Source organism: Pongo pygmaeus, chromosome 13, assembly GCF_028885625.2.
Source record: "Pongo pygmaeus isolate AG05252 chromosome 13, NHGRI_mPonPyg2-v2.0_pri, whole genome shotgun sequence".
Taxonomy (NCBI): Eukaryota; Metazoa; Chordata; class Mammalia; order Primates; family Hominidae; genus Pongo; species Pongo pygmaeus.
The window spans coordinates 23,656,550-23,663,682 of NC_072386.2; the positions used below are offsets into that span (position 1 = coordinate 23,656,550).

The 7,133-nt window shown below is 43.7% G+C and overlaps 1 pseudogene; it reads right to left on the minus strand.

Moving 5' to 3' along the window:
* Positions 1-6,489, minus strand: LOC129044690 (T cell receptor beta variable 20-1-like; annotated as a pseudogene).
* Between the last annotated feature and the right edge of the window lie 644 nt (positions 6,490-7,133).

Here is a 7,133-nt window from a genome sequence, read left to right on the forward strand (position 1 = left end):
TTACAAAATGTTAAGATGAGATCCTGCCATTTTAAAAAGCAATTGGCTTACAGGATATCTGCAATTTTTTCGGTCAATCCGTACCTAAGCATCTCATCTGAAATACCCGGTGAAGCTCTTGAGTCCGCACTTGATGAGCGGCAGATATTTTATAGAAAGATCCACATCACCCTCTAGTGGTCAAAGGAGAGAATTTATCCGATGCCCGCTGAGCTCTGTCTCGGCCTGCCTGAGTGGGGAGTGGCCCGCTCCGCAGCGAGGCAGCAGGGAGGCATCCCAAGTATCAGAGCGGAATTAAGAAAAAAGCAGCACTTGGTGTGGTACCAGGCACATACTCCACAGCATTGTTACTAGCAGTTACTTACACGATTACTTAGCCATTAGTCTAATGCCGATGGTGGTTTATCAGTGCATTTTGCCTCCCTCAACCTTTTATAGTCTCCCAAGGCAGGTGTGCTGCCTAAATCTCTATCCTATGTTCTCTGCTTTTTTCATTGTAAACTGTATATCAAGGGATTGGAGGCACTTTCATTCTTCCAGTGATGCTAAATGTCCCAAAGGTGTACTTCTTATCCAGATCCATTTTCTGAGTCCATGACTTGTACATCCAACTGCTCCCTGCATATTCTTGGTTAGATTACTGTCCCAAAGGCACTCCCAATCTCCAAGTAAATCTTGATCTTCTTCCCACTTGGTCCTCCTTATTTGTCTGTCTGTCGCAGTCTCTTAATCACCACCCCCCACCCCCTGCATATTGCTGCTCATGTCTAATCAATTGCCAAGTCCTTTGATTTACTTCCTTTTAAATGTCTCACTTTCCCCATATTTCTAACACCATCATCATTATCCGAGCTAAACTACTGCTTGGCTGAGCTAACTTTTTTCTCCGCATCAACTCTGTCCACACTGCTGGAGGGTGGCAGCATAAGCCCCCTAACCTTCCGCCCAAAATATGCCACTTTGGCATAAGGATTATTTTGAGCTAGAGGCATTAAAGACAATAGCAGGTATAAGAGGAGTACTCTGACCCTTCCCCTTGTCTTCTTGAAAAACGGAATAAGCCTCCCATATAAAAGATGTCTTATCTATACCAGGAAGAAAGAACATTCTTAACATGAAAGATAGGAGGGGATGATGTTGAGGCCAAGGAATCTGTACCAAAAAAGCTTGTTAAACTAACCCTCACCTTCCTAGTCACTTTGCCATTCAACCAGCAACCCTAGCCCAAGCCCCTTTACTTTTTCACCTTTTCACAATGTATGACTCTTTGCCCAATTCAGTATATGAGTGTTGAACTCTAACTGCATATTCAGGTCTTCCTTTAATTATGGGGGCTTTCATGTGATGTAAAACTTATATTAAATACATGCGTATGCTTTCCTCCTGTTAATCTGTTCCGTTCTCAGGCCCAGCCGAAAATGTAGAGGTAACATTTTGCCTTCCCTGCACAGTCCATTATTTCTTCACTTTGTGACCAGGGTGATTAAATACACAGATACACAGCCACGAATCTGATTACTACAGAAGTCAAATGTTGAAAACCTCAGTGTCTCCTGTTAAGCTTTATGTTGAATTCTGTATCATTTACCTTGACCAGTAAGGTTCTGAGTGGTCTGATGCCTTCCTGCCTTCTTCAAGTTTGCCCTGTACTCAACCGCCTCCTCCCCGTGCTCCTGCCATGCTGCTGACTTCTTTGCTGATTAAAACATTTTGCATTGGTTCTTTAATCTTTCTTAAATGCCCTTGAATTCATTATCCTTCGTCCCACTTAATTAACTCTAGCTCATCTGATGTAAGGTATTTAGGAATAATATTTAAAATTTCTTCCCATACCTTTTATTAAAAGGAGGATAACCATTAAATATACAATATCAGGGACTTCAGACTCTCCAGGGAGTATTTCATCAATAATTGCTATCCAGAAATGTGACATAGTTCATTTGTTTAGGATAAAAGAGTCTTAACTGGTTTCCAAAAATAGCATCAGATAGGAGATTACAGATACAAGACACTCACATATTTGTGGGTAGTTGAAATTGACTACTGGTCAGTTAATAGGAGTCCCACTGCTTTCCACATTCCAGAATGGAAAGACAGCAGCAGGGGTATGAAGTTGTGAAGTAGCTAATGAAATATTCACCTTTGGACGCCTGAGATGGTACATGTACTGTAGCAAATGGGTTGAGACTCCTGGAACCAGCTCCAGAGATTATTTTTGACATTAAGAATGGGGATATCCAAGGATATAGAAGAATTAGAAAACCCTAGCTCCCTCAAAACCTCTGAAATTGGCCAGGTGCAGTGGCTCACGCCTGTAATCCCAGCACTTTGGGAGGCTGAGGTGGGCACATCACAAGGTCAGGAGATCGAGACCATCCTGGCTAACACAGTGAAACCCTGTCTCTACTAAAAATACAAAAAATTAGCCGGGCATGGTGGCAGGTGCCTGTAGTCCCAGCTACTCAGGAGGCTGAGGCAGGAGAATGGTGTGAACCCGGGAGGCGGAGCTTGCAGTAAGCTGAGATCATGCCACTGCACTCCAGCCTGGGTGACACAGCGAGACTCCGTCTCAAAAAAAAAACCTCTGAAATTCTCCCCTTGGCTTCTCCATTACTGGGAAACACAGTGCCTCCGTGTGTGTGTGTGTGTGTTGGGGAGGAGGATGTAAGAGTCTGTCTCTTACCTCACCCATCGCTGCCTCTGAAAGGTGAACTTGATTTCAAATACAACAAAGCCCAGAGAGTAGAATATAAAATCAGAACAGAAAGTCCAACACTTCAAAAAGAATTGCTCGTGAAAAATTTATGGCATTCAAAATTTATAGGAAATGTGATAGGATTTCATTCTGTTGGTACTTGTGCAAGGAAGACAGAACACAAATTTGGATTGAATGCTGTTCAACGCTGTTGTCTTCTTTCCTAAGGTAATGTAGGTAGGCAGTAGGCTGTGTCCTGACAAGTCAGCTGGTTTGGGAAAGGCAGGTCTGAACCCAGCACTGTTCCATGCTAAATGTCACTGAAACACTACACTCCTCAGCTTAATGTAGAGGGAAATAGTGACTGCATCAAATGGGAATGTAACCACTGTCTCCCTATTTCATGCCAGAGCCTTAAAAGCTCTTGTCTTTTCCATGCCATTAGTGAAGCATGGAATTAAAATATTAATATTTTAAAAGAATTTTACTAGCTCTGTTCTCCAGGCTGAAAACACTAACAGAGTAAAAGGCTACAACTAAAATTGGTCCTTGAGTTCAGTGACAATGGCACAGTCTGAGGTGACTGAACCCAGGTGGGGTATTTAACCACCAGCAACATGTGGTCATAGTGGAGATGAAAAGCAGCAGCATGTCCACTGCGGAATTGGCTCCCATCTTATTCCAGGCAGTTCCACCTTGGTCAGGGGCCAGGTGTCATCTCCATGCTTTCACGTTCACCCTTAGTGTCTAAACCCCTGCTCTCTGTTGCAAAGGAGTTGACAAGGGTCCAGGTCTGTTGGGTGGTAGGTTGTCCGCTGTGATTAATTCAGCAGCCGATGTCTATATGAGGATGGTAGCAGTTGACCCACTGCTATTTCACTCCTGGTTTTGACTATAAAATGCTCTTGATCCTTTTCTTGTAAGAACTCTAATCTGTTCATTTATTTGTTTTATTTTCTCTTCTTTTTGATTCTATATGCATACAGTTTTATTTATCTTAACTGTGGTTCATAACACACAGGCATTGCTTGTCAATGAATAGTTATTTATTTATTTAAAAATATAATAGGAACTTGTAAAATATCTCCTCCTCAACGTTATGCAAGATAGACCTTTAGAATATTTAAATGTATAGCTATGTAGTTCTCTCTCATTCTATCTCCTGCCATGCCCCAGCCTTATAAAAATCCTGAAATTGGGTCATTATTATTCCCTGCCAGTAGTGTGTAGGTAAAGGGTTGACAACTAACTCTCTGGAGGAAAATAAAGCAAAGCGTAATTTGTTGTGTTTGCTGATTTCTGTGGTGTAAATACCCTCACTATGGCCAGTTTCAAGCTAACAAAATGATGTCACTAAAACTGGAGTTGGGAAAAATGTATACAGTCAGCTCCCATGAGCTGATAAGGTAGGCTGCAGCATACAACTGGTCTTTGCTTTCTTTTCAATATAATTTGATCTAATATATTTTAGTCCTGAAAATTATTTTCTTGACTTGTTTTTAGCTTTATGAAAAGCACATTATGCTTTGCATAATCTCATTAGACTTAGTTTTTACATTTGCTATTATATTGCTAAGATTCACCTATAACCTTGCTCTTCGCTATAGTTCATTCATTTTGACTCATATGAATATGCCACAGTTTATTCATTCACTCTTTTCAGTGCATATGTGGGTTGGTGCCATGTTTTTCTACTGTTTGGTGCTGTTAAAAACACTTTTGTATTTATGTCTTCTGATACGTGTGTGCAAGAGCTTCTTCTGATGTAAACCTAGGAGTGGAATTGCTGAGTCATGTATGCAAGAGCCTCTCCTGATGTAAATCTACGAGTGGAATTGCTAGGTCATGGGATATAGGAATGTTCAACTATGAGATAATGCTGAACTCTTTCCCAATGGTTTATAGTACTTATGCTCCCATCAGTAATTTATAAGTAATCCTATGAATCCATACCCTCGCTAACATTTTATATTTCTAGACTTTATATATTTTGCTAATCAAGTGGATATAAAGCTATGTATCATTGTATCCTGATCATCAATGAAGTAAAATATCTCTATATGTTTATTGGTCATACATGTTTCTTCTATTAAATGTATGATCATATGTTTTGCTCATTTTCTATTGGCTCATACAGATTTGTGGTCAATGTAAATGTTTGGTTTCTCCTAGGAAAGGATTTTCACTGTTCCACTTACTGTTTTCTGGCTACTGGCAGAACTTTCCAACTCTTTAGACAAGCCATGTTGTCTGAGGTCTTCCTTCTAGGTACCTCTGCCCCCTCTTCCCCTTGACACCTTTCCCAGGAGCCAGGTCACCAGCACCTTCCCTAGGGATACATTCCATATGGTGTGTACCTAGGCATAGAGGGTGCTCCCCTCCCTTTGTACCGAGTCTTACCCGGTTCATTCATCAACTGAAACACCATGGAGAACATGATGGCATTCAACATTCAGAGGAAATGTGATAGGATTTTATTTTGGTGGTCCTGGTCCAAGGAGGACGGAACACAACTTTGGAGTGGATGCTATTCAATGCTGTTGCCATCCTCCCCTAAGGTAACATGTTCATGCATAACTCTCTACTTGGCTGCCTCTTGGTTATCTTTGTCTTGAGAGCCCAGCATGATGACAAGAAAGAGAGCCAATCACTGAAGTTTATTATAGGAAGTACACAGTGATTATACAACTGTCTTCATAGGTACCTCTAGGATTATATGTAGATCTATTCAAGAACACATGACTAATGTGGCAGAGTCAGGGCAAAATCCAGGTTTTATAATTTTCAGGGAACTTTCCATGTCCACTGACCACTTTAGGCCCAACTCTATTGCCATTTCGTGGGTCTCAAACACTACACCTCCTCCATACTCCACACTCACAGTGCTTCTTTTCTTTTTCTCACCGCCCCCGCCGCCCCACCCCCTGCACACACACTCCCAGATGTCTCAGTCAGGAAAGCTGTGGTTTTTCCATTCTCCATGCCTTCCTTCTCAGCACTCAGTGGGCCTACTGGGGTGGAGGGGTAGCTGCAGGGGTTCTTGCCGCGGTCTCTGATCCCCTCCTGGTGCTGTGTCTCTAGCACTGCAGATGTAGAAGCTGCTGTCTTCAGGATGGGCACTGGTCACTGTCAGAGCGGAGAAGGTCAGCTTTGGATGGTTGATGGGAAACTTGTCCTTCTTGACGTCTTGCTCGTATGTGACCCTGGAGCCCTCATTGGAAGTTGCCATCAGCATGAGGCCTGTTTCTGGAGCTGATGATACCAAAACATAGTTGTGGCCTGAAAGTCCAGGGAACGGCACTCGATCTTCACAGAGGTTCCACTCTTACAGATAACCCTGCTCGGATGTTGAGAGACGACAGCACTAAGCCCGGAGCCTGCTGAAACAGAAGCCAGAGAGAGGAGAGCCCAGTGGGAGCCGAATCAGACAGGATGCCAGGCCGAGCTCAGCCTCCCTCCCTCCTCGTGCTCCCAGCTCCTGGAGAATCCTGTTTGTTTTGTGCAATCTTCCTGTCATCTCCCTAGGGCCATAATCCCCCATCTCCTCTGACCTGCGGCTCTCACCTTACCCTTTACACCTCTAGAGAGCAGGGCCCCTCCCTCTCCCTTCGATGAGCATAAACAATCCACATTGCCTGGCCACCGCTTGACCATGCCAACACACGCACATGCCCACCCAAGCTCCCAGGTAGAAGGAGGCTCACACCTGGCCCCAGAAGCAGCAGAAGCAGCAGCATCTTCTGTGATGGCCCCACACCACCTTCTCTGGGGAGAGTTGTGACCACTGTCTCCATTCACCAGCAAGGAGGGATGACTGATCACAGAATCCCTACAGGATGCTGTAGTCTGCCCCCTGGTGGTAATCTTTGCTCATGACCCGTGTTACATCCATCTCTCTGCCTGTCAAAGAACCGTACAGGTCGGCGAGATGGCTCACGCCTGTAATTCCAGCACTTTGGGAGGCCGAGGCGGGTGGATCACAAGGTTAGGAATTCAAGACCAACCTGGCCAACATGGTGAAACCCCGTCTCTACTAAAAACACAAAAATTAGCCAGGTGTGGTGGCGGGCGCCTATAATCCCGGCTACTCGGGAGGCTGAGGTAGAGAATTGCTTGAACCCGGGAGGCAGAGGTTGCAGTGAGCTGAGATCGTGCCACTGCACTCCAGCCTGGGCGACAGAGTGAGACTCCGTCTCAAAAGAAAACAAAAAACGTATACAGTGTCTAAAGTGGCCTAAAGATTTCCCAATTCAACTTCCAAATTTATTAAAGATACACTGAGACGTAGAGCATTGCAATGACTTAAGTGAGTTTCTTATAAGGAAAGGAGTGTATGTTTGGGTAATGAATGGCATTGGAGTCTGCTGCTTCTGTTTCATATCCTCAAAGTAATTACACCAAGACAACTCATGGTTGTTAATCACTACACCTACAAGTT